The sequence below is a fragment of the Coregonus lavaretus genome (genome assembly GCF_964263955.1).
Source record: "Coregonus lavaretus genome assembly, chromosome: 26".
Taxonomy (NCBI): Eukaryota; Metazoa; Chordata; class Actinopteri; order Salmoniformes; family Salmonidae; genus Coregonus; species Coregonus lavaretus.
Genome location: NC_140013.1, coordinates 18,030,215 through 18,044,748, shown reverse-complemented (window position 1 = coordinate 18,044,748; position 14,534 = coordinate 18,030,215). Strand labels below are relative to the sequence as shown.

The 14,534-nt window shown below is 41.9% G+C and overlaps 1 pseudogene across 1 annotated transcript; it reads right to left on the bottom strand.

The window, feature by feature from the left end:
- Positions 1-1,642: 1,642 nt before the first annotated feature.
- Positions 1,643-6,657, bottom strand: LOC311101558 (olfactory receptor 1D2-like; annotated as a pseudogene). Its single transcript has 3 exons — positions 5,883-6,657; positions 1,868-2,423; positions 1,643-1,651 (listed from the first exon to the last, which is right to left on the bottom strand). The product of its transcript is annotated as an olfactory receptor 1D2-like (transcript).
- Positions 6,658-14,534: the final 7,877 nt, after the last annotated feature.

The following is a 14,534-nucleotide window of genomic DNA, read 5'->3' as shown; positions in this document are numbered from 1 at the left end:
GAGAGTCTGGCTAGAGGGATGGAGGCCATGAGCACAGGGGAGAGACAAGCCCAAACATTTTTTAGGGGGGGGGGGGCTCACGCCGTGGACGACGAGGCAGCAGGAGGCCGCGATAGAGCGGTTCAGCCGGTTAGCAGAGGAGGCCGCCAGATTAAGGGGGTCATTGGTGCAGAGGGAGCAGAAGGAAGGTGTAGCGGCACGGCGAGAGGAGCTGGTTAGGCAGCAATCAAGTGGTGCGTGTCGCCAGTCTGGTCCGGCCCGTTCCTGATTCCCGCACTAAGCCAGTGGTGGGTGTTCCCAGCCCAGTCCGGCCCATTCGTGCTCCCCGCACCAAGCCAGTGGTGCCCGTCGTCAGCCCAGTCCGGCCCGTTCCTGCTCCCCGCACCAAGCCAGTGGTGCGTGTTCCCAGTCCAGCCCAGCCTGTTCCTGCCCCTCGCACCAAGCCAGTGGTGCGCGTCGCCAGCCCGGTCCGGCCTGTTCCTGTCCCTCGCACCAAGCCAGTGGTGCGCGTCGCCAGTCTGGTACGGCCCGTTCCTGCTCCCCGCACCAAGCCAGTGGTGCGCGTCGTCCGATTTCTCAATTAAAACGAAATACAGTATATGCAGTATATTTGTTATTATCAAGGAATTATCTGGAATTTGTTAGGACAGAATAAGCTATCCAAAATAGGCAACAGGTTTCTCTTGTGTCCCAGGTAGTTGCCTTTCTGAGGAATAAGAAAGCTAGTCATCTGACAGATAGCTGGCACACAGATATCATGTTACATAGAACGGTTGTTCCTCAGAAAACATGACATGCATCTGCATTTCAGACAGAATATAGTTTGTTTTCATGCTACAGTATTTCCCTAGATTTCTCTCTCAAAATGTCAAACAATCCCCAAGCTTGTATGTACTGTACAGGGCTTTATTTTCCATTTGTGATGGATGTAATGGTGCCAGGTGGGCTTACCTTTTACACATTTACATCAGCTTGTCAACTGTTGTCAATCGATCCAGACAGTTTTGCATTTCTAGATTTGTTACATACTTAGATACAGCAACCTCTGGCAAAACTATCAATTTAAGTAAGGAATTCAAAGTAATGAACTTCTGTTTTTTAAAATTTAAATAATGAAAATAATTTATTACCTTTGTAAAGTGTTTTTCATTATAAAATTATAATCTCAAATTGCATAAAATAAAAAACGAACTAAAAAAAGAGTACAAAATATATATAACCAAATCATGAAAGCAACAATCAAAGTCTAGGAGGATTGGAAGGCTTATAGAGCTGAGTCTTAAGGCCTGCTTTAAAGGCCCCAACAGTCTGAACAGCCCTGAGATTGTCAGGAAGGGAGTTCCAAAGGCGTGGTGCGTGGGAGCAAAATAAACGGCCCTCCATTGTGTGTATCCAGGTCCTGCCGGCATTCAGCAGCTTGACGTGGTTTAAACTTAGGGTGCGTGGAGGTTCATAGGTCTGACAGGTAGGCTGGTCCAATTCAATTTAGGGCTTTGTAGACAAGGAAGTTAATTTTAAAGTACATTCTTTGAGGGACAGATAGTCAATAGAGATCAGCAAGTGAATAAAAGGTAAATGACAATACCATACATATCAGCAAATGTTTTACAAGTCTGATTTTCACCATCCTCACCCCCATTCATTATTGCACCTATAAGTAACAAAACACACAAGTCAACATCACAAAAATCGAACAATCAGGACAGAAAAGGTCACACTAATGTTTAGCTTATGTTTTAGGGTACAGACCTACAGGTAGTATGTGTTTACAAGCCTGTCTGATTTTAGCCATCCTAACTCCATACACAATAGGATTTAAAAGTGGCTGGCACATCAGAAAGTACACTGATAAAATAGTGAGAAGTACAGTTGGAACATTTCTCATAGGCCTATCAAATCTACTCTGGAGCAGATTTAAGAAACAGCCGAATGAGAAGTTGAGCAGCGAAGCCTGATGAGGAGTACAGGTGCTGAAAGCTTTCTGTCTGGTCTCGATGGAAGATTTCAAACAAATAGTCAGAATCTTAATATAAGAGAACACAATAGTAATTAAAGGGACAGCGACAGTCAAAACAATACCACAGAGTCCATAGATGTTATTAACTGTCGTGTCTGATGTTGAACAGCTGAGTTTTACTACCAGGTAGTTGTCAAAATACACTTTGTCTATAACATTCCCACACAATTGCAAACAAATAGTTAAAGACAGTGTTATGATGCTTCTTGCAAAAGAGTACAACCATATTACACAAATAAAATACACACCCTGTTGGGTGTAATGATGTTGTTATACTGTAGTGGATAACATATAGCACGGTACCTGTCATAGGACATGGCTGCTAAATTGCTGAATTCAATAGATCCATATGTGTATATACAAAAGATCTGTAGGTAACAGTACACAGCGGAAACTGCATGGTCATCTGAAACCAAATGAGTCATGAGAGCAGGAAACAAACCAGCAATATAATACAAGTCATTCACAAACAAACTGCACAGAAACAGATACATGGGTTCATGAAGGCTTCTCTCCATACAAATAACTACAATAAGCACTGTGTTGAGACGTATAAGACAGTTATTATAATTAAATACAAGTACTTTAAATGTCCACTGTCACTATATCCAGCTAGTATAAATGACATGAATTGTGTTGAGTTCTCCATTTTCTTAATAGTACCTATAGAAGTATATAAAAATAAAAACAGGATTTAAGTCTAGATCACCTGTTATATTTCTCCAGGCTGCCGTTATGTGGACATACAGTGAGGGGAAAAAAGTATTTGATCCCCTGCTGATTTTGTACGTTTGCCCACTGACAAAGAAATTATCAGTCTATAATTTTAATGGTAGATTTATTTGAACAGTGAGAGACAGAATAACAACAACAAAATCCAGAAAAACGCATGTCAAAAAAGTTATGAATTGATTTGCATTTTAATGAGGGAAAAAAGTATTTGACCCCTCTGCAAAACATGACTTAGTACTTGGTGGCAAAACCCTTGTCAGCAATACCAGAGGTCAGACGTTTATTGTAGTTGGCCACCAGGTTTGCACACATCTCAGGAGGAATTTTGTCCCACTCCTCTTTGCAGATCTTCTCCAAGTCATTAAGGTTTCGAGGCTGACATTTGGCAACTCAAACCTTCAGCTCCCTCCACAGATTTTCTATGGGATTAAGGTCTGGAGACTGGCTAGGCCACTCCAGGCCCTTAATGTGCTTCTTCTTGAGCCACTCCTTTGTTGCCTTGGCCGTGTATTTTGGGTCAATGTAATGCTGGAATACCCATCCACGACCCATTTTCAATGCCCTGGCTGAGGGAAGGAGGTTCTCACCCAAGATTTGACGGTACATGGCCCCGTCCATCGTCCCTTTGATGCGGTGAAGTTGTCCTGTCCCCTTAGCAGAAAAAGACCCACAAAGCATAATGTTTCCACCTCCATGTTTGACTGTGGGGATGGTGTTCTTGGGGTCATAGGCAGCATTCCTCCTCCTCCAAACACGGCGAGTTGAGTTGAGGCCAAAGAGCTCGATTTTGGTCCCATCTGACCACAACACTTTCACCCAGTTCTCCTCTGAATCATTCAGATGTTCATTGGCAAACTTCAGACGGGCATGTATATTTGCTTTCTTGAGCAGGGGGATCTTGCGGGCGCTGCAGGATTTCAGTCCTTCATGGCGTAGTGTGTTATCAATTGTTTTCTTGGTGACTAAGGTCCCAGCTGCCTTGATAGAGGCTTTTCTTGATGACACAAAACTGTGAGGAAGACCTGGGAGACGCTTTTGATGATGATGAATGGATACAGATATGTTTGAATGCCTTCATGTTCATATAATCTCAGACATAAATTATTGCAGTTTAAGACCATCCATAGAACATACTATATGACAGTTAAACTGAATATCATGCACAGAAATGTAATTCCTCCGCTGGAGTTGTAAAACACAAAAGGGGACATATTTGCATATGTTATGATCTTGTGAAGGCTGGCTGATTTCTGGCAAAGACTATGTTCTTTTGTCTCTGCATGTCTACAGATTCTCACTTTCCCTGTTTTTGTTTGCTTGGAAATGTTGATACTGGAGGCTGTTATAAGAAGAAACTGTGTAACCGTAGCATTTATAGTAGCTAAGAAATGCATTGCCATAAAATTGGAAGGTTGGTTATCCTACAACAATGTCACAGTGGATGGCAGAAATGTCAAATCATGTTTCACTAGATTTGATTTATTACTAGATTAAGGGTATACTCTGCAACTTTGATAAGGTCTGGGTGCCTTATGGAATACTGTATGACAAAAGGTGTCTGTAATGAAAACATTAGATTTTCTTTAGTCAAGCAGTCACAAATATAGCTTTTTTTTTATGGCACACGAGACACCTATCTGATTTGCGCCTGTCTCAGTGGACTAATCCATTGAGGAGGCCACAGGGATGCCACGGTCCAAGAATATGGGGATTGTGGCTCAGACGCATAAGGCACGTCTCTCTCCAGAATGCGCTCTCTCCCGCCATTTAGTGGGTATTCAGTGTTTCATAACTTGATTGTGTGCATTGTTTGATATGTCTATCAATACCCCATTACAAATAGCACCAGTAGTAGCCTACATTTAACATTAATTCCCATCATTTCTAATCTGCAAGGTTTATTTCTGTTAATGCATTATATATTATTATTAAGGTCATTTACCATTCTCAATGTCAGAGTGGACATGTGTTTTGCAGAACTCACAACCTATACTACACTTGTGAGAAACCAGTTATTGTTTATTTTATTCCTTTTACGAGTCTTGTCAATTTATTCATAATTTTTTGTTTGAAACTCTCCTGTCAATGTTGAGTAAGGACTCGCACCTGATTAACAATATAGAAGTAGGACTAGTCTACCTAGCCTGCGTGCAAATGTATGCCTATAAATGTGCCCATTTAGGGATGTCTGATAGTATATCTGATTGTCTTAATTCACCACCACTAATGAGCTGTGGAGCTTCTCAAAGTAAATGTTCTTCACCTCAAACAGCAAGTAAATAAAGTATGTTTTTAGAATCAAATGAGAATGACAATAGTTCCTCAAAGTATTTGAACAATATTTCCATCTCTCTCCCTTTCGATAACCACTCGGCATGAAAGGGAAAGATATAATGACCTGATCCAGTGGAAACATAATAAAATACCTGACCCAGTTGATAGTTGATACAATGTCTTGAGTTTGTTGCATACAGGTCATGCGTAGACAACATGATTCATAGGATATGTATTTTTATCAGGATATTTTCTGCCTGCAGGCTGCAATGTTTTTACGTGTTGGGTTTTTGTAGGCTATTTTTATATAGTTGGCAATGGCAATAAAAGTTAATTTTTTTTATTATTTGTAGATTAACCACAGACAATGATTTTTAGATACAAAGACTATTATTAATTAAAAGATGTTCCACGATAATGTGCATATGAAAATTATAACTGGTATGCAGACTGGTAGAAATGGTAAGAAAAAATGACACGTTTAGAAATGTTGACAAATCGATTGGTCGAAAGAAAAGACTACTCTTGGTTGACCAAGATTATTTTTGGTCGGGTACAGCACTAGCAGAAATGCAGGAAATTAGCATTAGATGCCCCCCAAAAATTTGGGAGGACACCAAGACCCCCTGCCAGGTGTTGTTATTTTTGTTGACTTCTGATATCAGGAAGTCTCCCTGCTATGTAAGATTATGTAACTAACGTTTCACATCAATGATTTTATGTGCTTTACATTTTCTAAAAACTGCCCTTCGGATCTGCTGGAGGTTAAGTCCATATATGACAGGGTTTAAGACAGGTGGTACAACAAGGAATTGTACAGCCATTGCATTACGTATATTTACTGTAATATTTACATTACTATACCACCCTTGCAGAGTGTCAAACAGGGTCACTGTGATGTAAATAACCATTGTTATTAAATGTGGCACACATGTCTGTGTGAACTTAATCCTTCCCTTAGCTGACTTAACACAATTCCTTACAATCTGACAGTAAGAAAATACAATGAAAAGTATCTGTAAAACATGAACACATATTATACATTTGTTCAGAATCTGAATGATGGTAATGTCATAACATGCATGTTTCAGTATAGATGGAACGTCACAGAATATTTTATCAATGCGAGATCCACACAAAGGAATTCTGACGGCTAAACTAAGTGCTATGAGTCCTATAAATAAAGGATAACACCAAGCAAATAAGAGTAACTTTCTAACAGTTAAAGATGTCACAATGGTATGGTATAGTAGTGGTCTGCATATTGCCACATACCTGTCGTAAGACATCACTGTTAGAGTAGAAATTTCACACAGGAGAGATGTGTATATTACATAGGCTTGAGTAAAACATCCACCATAAGATATCACCTGAACATCTGACTGAAGGTCCAGTAAGAACTTGGGGTAGAAACCAGCAGTTCCATACAATCCATTGACACATAGACTACACAGAAATATATACATAGGCTCATGGAGGCCTTTCTCCTGAATGATTGTTATGATCAGAGTCAAATTCACAGTGATGATGAGAAGGTATGTGATAAGAGACAAGATAAAATAGACCGATTTGTTGTTAAATGTCTCTTGTAAGCCAAAGAGATAAAATAACTTGACTTGGGTTGAGTTCCCCATATCTTTTGTTAATTTTCTTCCTTTGGTCAATGCAGCAATTCTTAGTCCTTACAAGGCTTGAGCGTGTATGGATGTGAATGAATTCAAGTGTGAATCATTTGATTCTGTTTAGGCTCAGACTAAACACAATAGTTTTAACAAAACAAATTCACATCCTCCCTCAAACTCTTATTCAAAAAAAATTAAGATTCCGATAATGTCTGTACATTATCAGACTTCTGAGGTGTGAAATAATTGAAGAGACTTGTGTCCATGAAATGTCTTCTTGCTTGACAGAGGGATAGTGCTCCAATTACTTGTCCTGCTAGCCACTAAATATATCATAGTGTATGCTCACATGGGATTGTAGTTTCAGTGTCAACATGTAACCAATCCATAGAGATGGATCTATATTTAGTTTATAACAAGCAACTCATTTGATTCTATTTACTCTATTGATGTATTAACCCAGCAAACAGGGGACGTCCCAGGCCCGGCGCCACGAGGGTGCAAAAGTGGGCAATGACCCCTTAGTTTGAATATTGTGCCCCCTCAGTTTTGTATCCCTATTCTGTCCCACAATCTGCCCCCTCCGTCATGCCCAACCAATTTGTTGTGTATGCTTCATTCATGCATCTCCCTTGCACGAATCACACGTACATCATACACGTTTTACCAGTTGAAAAAAAAGACATTTTGATTGGCCTTCACAGTCGAAGGCTGGTGTCAATTTACTTTCAGGTTTACTTTCAAAGTTATGTAGTAAGAAGAAAGAAAAAAAAAATCACAGTGCAGCTGGATGGAATTTAACTAATGTTAACAGTTAGGTAGGTAGCTGATAGCATGATGGATATTAGAAAGTGGCTTCGCCAGGGCACAACGGCAGCATCGGATCAAAGTGTAGGGGAGGGGGAGAAGCCTGCCACAGAGGCCAAGCAGACGCTAATCACAGAGGCCAAGGCTGCCGAGCCAGCAGCAAAGGCACCTGCGCAACTGTCTTGCAGCCTGGTGACATAGGAGGTAACCAACCCGAGGAGGGGCCTGCAGCCGCCAAAACCGAATCTAGCAGCAGCACCGCCAGGATATTACAAGCACCGACACCTCCATTAGTGCCTGACGACCTCGGTGATGAGGAGCCAGCGCAGGTTTGTCTGGGGAAATACCCAACCAGCCTTTACTGTGGGAGAAAACGTGCATTTTGTAGCACGTGGTTCAAAGGCAGAGAGTGGCTGGAATATTCCTGCCAGTCAAATGCAGCTTTCTGCTATCCTTGTCGAAAATGTAACATCGGCTCCAATGCTAACACCGATAAGGCATTCATCCGAACTGGATATAATAACTGCCGACATGCCATTGATAGCAACAAGGGACTGGGGAGGCACGCATCAAGCAAAGAACATTTGAAATGCATGGTACTTTGGACAGAAAGACACGCAAGGAATGCACAGGGAGCGGAAATTTCAACACTTGTGAATTCTGCTCAGCTTGCAAGAAATCGTATGTATTTGTCATCGATTGTGGACATTGTGGAATTTCTTGCTGTCAACAAGCTTCCTCTCAGGGGAACTTTGGATGCGATGGATGCAAGAGGGGAGGGGGGCGTTGGAATATTCCTGGCGATATTAGATTATACGCTCAGGAAAGACAAGGAACTTGCTAGTGCCTTAAGCACAATTCCCCGCAATGCCACATACACATCTCATGACATCCAGAACGAAATAATTGGGCTCATGAGTGAGGTAGTCACAGAGGAAATTGTAAAGGAAGTAGGTGATTCATGGTACACACTTAAAGTGGATGGGACTAAAGACCCAACCGGGTGTGAGAACATTTCAATTGTATTCCATTACGTGGACGAAAACAATCGTGTTTCTGAGCGGCTACTCTCAATGGCAACGAGTATGTGATGCTTTATCGCTGACTAACATGGTCCTGTCAGAGCTAACAAATCTTGGCCTTAGCACCGAGAAGATTATTAGTCAATGTTATGATGAGGGCCAGTGTGATGTTTGGTAAACATGGGGGCATGCAAAGGGTAGTGCAGGACAAGCTGAATCGGGAAGTGCCGTATGTGCATTGCTTTAACCACCAGCTGCATTGAGTCATAGTGCACGCTATGTCCTCTGAGGGTGCATTGGATGACTTTTTTAATGTGTGTAATTCCCTTTACAAGTTTCTCAGGAAACCAACTGTGGCTGCGCAATATACGGGAGAGAAACTGAAACGGCTGTTTGAGCAGCGATGGACTGGTCATCTAGGCACGGTGAGTGTCATTATAAAATATCTGGACAGCATCATCCACCTGCTCAGAGAAATCGAGAGTACCCACACCTACGGTACAGAAGTGCGACTTGAGGCTGTGGGCCTATTGAAATGTCACGCCCTGGCTCTGGGGACTCTTAAATGTTGAGCCAGGGTGTGGAGTCTCTATGTTATAGTTTTTTATGTTTTGTTCTAGATCGTTTAGATCTATGTTGGCCAGGGTGGTTCCCAATCAGAGGCAGCTGTATCTCGTTGTCTCTGATTGGGGACAATACTTAGGCAGTCTGTTTGGCACTAGTCGGTGTGGGATCTTATTCCGTAAGGTTTGTTTTGTGTTAACCTAGGACTTCACGTATCGTTGGTTTGTTGTTTTTGTTCGTGTGTCAGTACAAATAAAATGTACGCTTATCACGCTGCACCTTGGTCCGTGTCTTCTGTATACGAGCGTGACAGAAGATCCCACCGACCCTGGATCAAGCAGCGTGACGAGGAGAGAGGATGGACGTGGGAGGAGATGAGAGAGAGTCTGGCTAGAGGGATGGAGGCCTTGAGCACGGGGGAGAGACAAGCCCAAAAATTGTTTAGGGGGGGGGGGCTCACGCCGTGGACGACGAGGCAGCAGGAGGCCGCGATAGAGCGGTTCAGCCGGTTAGCAGAGGAGGCTGCCAGATTAAGGGGGTCATTGGTGCAGAGGGAGCAGAAGGAAGGTGTAGAGGCACGGCGAGAGGAGCTGGTTAGGCAGCAGAAGGAGCGGGGGTTAATGAAGGAACCCAGTCCCGCTCCTCGCACCAAGCCAGTGGTGCGCGTCGCTAGTCCGGTACGGCCCGTTCCTGCTCCCCGCACCAAGCCAGTGGTGTGCGTCTTCAGCCCAGTCCGGCCCGTTCCTGCTCCCCGCACCAAGCCAGTGGTGCGTGTGTCCAGTCCGGCACGGCCCGTACCTGTTCCACCGGTGCCCGGAGCTGGATCCGCCTCCGAGGACTGCCCACCCGGCCCCTACCCTGTTGTGTTTGTGTGGCGCGGTCGCAGTCCGCGCCTTTGGGGGGGGGGGGGGGGGGGGGGGGGTACTGTCACGCCCTGGCTTTGGGGACTCTTAAATGTTGAGCCAGGGTGTGGAGTCTCTATGTTATAGTTTTCTATGTTTTGTTCTAGATCGTTTAGATCTATGTTGGCCAGGGTGGTTCCCAATCAGAGGCATCTGTATCTCGTTGTCTCTGATTGGGGACCATACTTAGGCAGCCTGTTTGCACTAGTCGGTGTGGGATCTTGTTCCGTAAGGTTTGTTTTGTGTTAACCTAGGACTTCACGTATCGTTGGTTTGTTGTTTTTGTTTGTGTGTCAGTACAAATAAAATGTACGCTTATCACGCTGCGCCTTGGTCCGTGTCTTCCGTATACGAGCGTGACATGAAAGCCTTTTCCGAGCCGAGCTTCAGATTCATTGCCTTCATGGTCCACAAAGTCCTCAGCCTGCTCGACCCCCCTAACAAGTTACTTCAGGCTCAAGCAACTGATCTGTACACTGGCATTCGAGTCGTCCGCAGTGCCCACAATTGTGTGAAAAAACTGCAATGTGACAGTGAGTTTGATGAGTTATGGGAGAAATACAAACACATGGACACCCCCTCTCCAAGCAAACGGCAAAGAGTAGTGAGTAGTAATCTGAAAGAATATGTGGTTGAAACAACAATGGGCCAGCAAGAAGAGGATAATGAGAGGGAGTGCTGTACTGGGAGAAATGTCAGCAAGATTTAACAAACGAAACAGCCAACTTGTTGAGGCCCTGTGTGCCTTGTACCCAGAGAATGAAACCTTTATGGATGTGGAAAAGGTGAAACCACTGCTGGACTTAATCTCAGGAGACTTTGTGAAAGCTGAGTTTACTGTCGCACGCCAGTTTCTGCAGACTGAAATCGCCCGATCAGGAGAAGAAAAATGGACTACGCAGAGCATTTTGGATAGATACTCCGGGCCTCTAACAGTAATGCCTACTGTGATAATGGCATTGAAGCTAGGATTAACATTTGGAGAATCCAGGGCAACTTGCGGGAACTATTTTTCAGCATTGAAAAATGTATTCAGTGAGCACAGATGGAGCATGTTGCACAGGAGGAAAGCGCAGCTGATTCAACTGGCATTTGAGAGGGATCTTACATGCAAATTCCGTGGGGAGTGGAACGAGAGACTGCTGAGGAGCTTCAACACAGCATCAAGGCAGCTACTACTCTTTTGAATCTGGGTAAGAACAGGCAGCCTGGCTGGGCTTGTATTATTTTGTTATTTGCTAGTGTAGTATCTGAACAATTTATAGCTTTGGCTGAGGTTTTCATATTGTTGGTTAAATGAACTTTACTCTACTTTGCTGAAACATCTGGAAATTATTACTATAGGGGCCCCCTAAGACAGAGGAGATTCGGATGTGTAAAGGCCAGGGATTGGTCTATCTAAAACCACCCATCTTATGTTACATAGGATATAAATACAATGTTTGAACAAAGGACGAGGAGAATAATCATTTTTAGATTGGTTTAGTTGTTCTGCGGATTTCTGCAGAAGTCTGTAAATTGATGCTGAAAATCTTTGATATAATAAACCATTATAATCAGAGTTCAGTGTCCGCGGATTTCTTGTCAACACAGCATATCAGCATCGTTGTCTCGACACCACATTAATGGCGACAAGGATTTTTGGGACGTGTTGCGTCTCTTCAGCGTTCCATTCATGGGCTACGAAGTGACTCCCGCTCAAGACGCCGGCAGATAAGGTGAGCTTTCTCACAACTTTGGGCGCTGGGCAGTTCGTGTGGCTGTGTGTGTGAGTTGGGGGGACGCACCGTGACGGACCTGTGTGTGCCGTGCTGTTTGCTGTGTGATAGGTTTCCGTTCTAAATTTCTACCTTTGTTTGCGTTGAAAACAACGCAAACAGGGGGGAGTGTCTATAGGAATTGATAGCACTGGGCACAGGGATATTTGGAAAGGAGTGTCCAGGAATAAGACAAGGAAATAAGGAAAAATGTATACTGTTAGGACGTCGCTGAACTACGGAAGCCCTCAAACGAGGCGATCATTAAGATGGGCCAAAAAATCCTGTCAATTCACTAGGTTGATATTCGGGTCAGTTCTGGGAACTGGAGATTGTAGAATATACATTCAATTGCATGTTACCTCTCGAAGTATATGTTCAATGTAGCCTCTCATTGAATATATGCAACTCAAGGTAGCAGAAATTTAGGAAGGAATATAAAGGAAATAGGAGTGACGGAAGCATGCGGTATGAATGGATGCATTCTTTTCATGTGTATGTGTGAAAGAGAGCCTATGCGTGTTTGTACATGGGGAGGTCTCTGCTGTGTTCAGCTGTGTGTCGACTCATGCTATGATAAGATTTATGTTAGAGATATATACATATATATGTTTTGGTTGAGAACAGGGGTTTTAGTTTTTTGTAAGGAAATGTGTTAGTTACGGTTAAAATCTTATGAGTCTCTATTTGAGAGAACGTTTTTAAAACATTGTTAAAAACTATGAGCCCCCCGGGAGGACTTACGGTTAAAACCTTATGAGTCTCTATTTGAGAGAACGTTTTTAAAAACACCCTGGGATGGAGTTTTGATTGCATAGAGATGATTTGTAATGGATAAGAAATTAACTATAAATCTGCAGATTAGAATAAGTGAAGATAGTAAAGATAAAAATCTTCGAAGTAGGATTTGTGTTTTGTATTGGTTTGTGCGTTTTGTTCAGTGTTACTGTTTGTCTGTGTTGGAAAAAACGGAGAGAAAGCTGGTCTGTCTACTGTCTGCTGTTTGGAGAGAGTTGCTTGCGGGAGCTCCTCTCACCATGACATCGCACTAGCAAATGAGCTGCGCATGCGTGGGATTTTATGAGTTTATAGTTACACAGAGCAAATATGCCACTCCCCTGCCTGCACTGAGCTGCTGGGAGACGCACTTAGAGCTGAAAAAGAAGGAGGGGGAGACTTACACACAAACAAAGTAAATCGGCTGTTGCTTAATTATGAAACTATTTGATTGAGATCCATTGAATTTATAAATAAGAGTTATGTTGACGGATTTAAACAAAATAAAAAAAATAAAAAAAATATATATAATTGCGCTATTTATAATATTCCTGAGTTAAGCTGTTTGCTTATTTCTTAGCGCAAATGTGAACATAGGTATGTCTAAAAGGGTATTGTATGGTTGAAATAACCCAGTGAGTGCATATAAGACTAAATTCTTGTCTGTTTCTTTTGTTCTCCTATGATGTGAGAAACGAGAAGGAGGAGACAGAGAGAGAGGAAGTGCTGACCAGTGCGTCACGCGAGAGCGTGTGCTTCCCCGGATCTAGTCCAATTAAGGCCAGTACTGTTCTATCCACAAAACCTAATTTCCCTAACAGGATATAATAGATACATTGTGTATGCGTAGAATATTTCATGTTGTGACAATTTTACAGGGACTTGGCAACAGACTGATCAATAGATGTAATTGAGAATTGCACATTAGGGTTTTTGTGCATGAGTTGTTTTGATTAGAGTTGTGTTGGAAATCCAGCACTGACATTATTCTGTAAAATTAAGGTAATTGGGTGCTTATTAAGCAATTGGTTTGTGGGTTCTGTAGTGTTGCTGGATTACAGGTCTTTCTTTTTTGGATTGCTCTGAAATTGACTAGTTTCCTTTACTTTTCCTGATCGGATGTGGTAAGACTGCCACTAATCAATAATTTGGTAAAATAAAAATTAATTAATAAATTAATAATAAAAAATAAAAATAAATATATATATATATATATAAATATATTGATACATTAATAAATAAATTAATAAATTAATAAATTAATTTCAATAAAAATTAAAAATTAAACAAATATAACAAATAAAAATAGGAGGGAATGATAAGCTACATAGCTTAAAGTTTTTTGGGTTTACTAATTAATTGGTTAAAAATAATAATAATAATAATAATAATAATAAAATAATTCACAATAAATGAATATAAAAGAGTGGTTACAATGGGGAAAAAGGACATCAAAACTATGAAAGTAATTACTCCTGTTGATGTAGTACAAAATAGTAATCCTCTAGTTAAAGCTATTGCAAGGTTATCTGGAGAATGGAATAAACGTTGGCCTGACATTGAACAACCATGGCCAGTGGAAGGGACTCTTAACCCAGTCGTCATCAAGATAATGCAAGTGCTTGTGTCGACATTTAAGGCAGATCAAAAGAAGGGGAAAAAAAGGGGAACAACGTAAAGAAAAGAGACAAAGAGAGCTGGGTGTTCTTAAGTTGTTTGAAAATGAGGAACAAAATCTGATAAAAGATACAAAAGATAAAAGAGACAGAGGTATAGGGAAAATGGCAAAAGAGGCGAAGGTAACAGAAAAACTAATGGCAGAAGTCAATACACCTTTCCTACATAAGGATTCAACAAAAAGACCCCCACCTTACGAGGAAGAAGTAGAGTTTAAGGACGTCTATCCTCAGCTTCCAATGATCATTCAGGAGGGTGATTATTGCATCAGATATGAAGATGAACGAATAATAGAGAGAGGACAAGCAGAAACAACCATAAAGATGAATCCAAACTCCAAAAGTAAGAAGAAAATGACATGTCTGGAAACTAAGGGTAGAGTG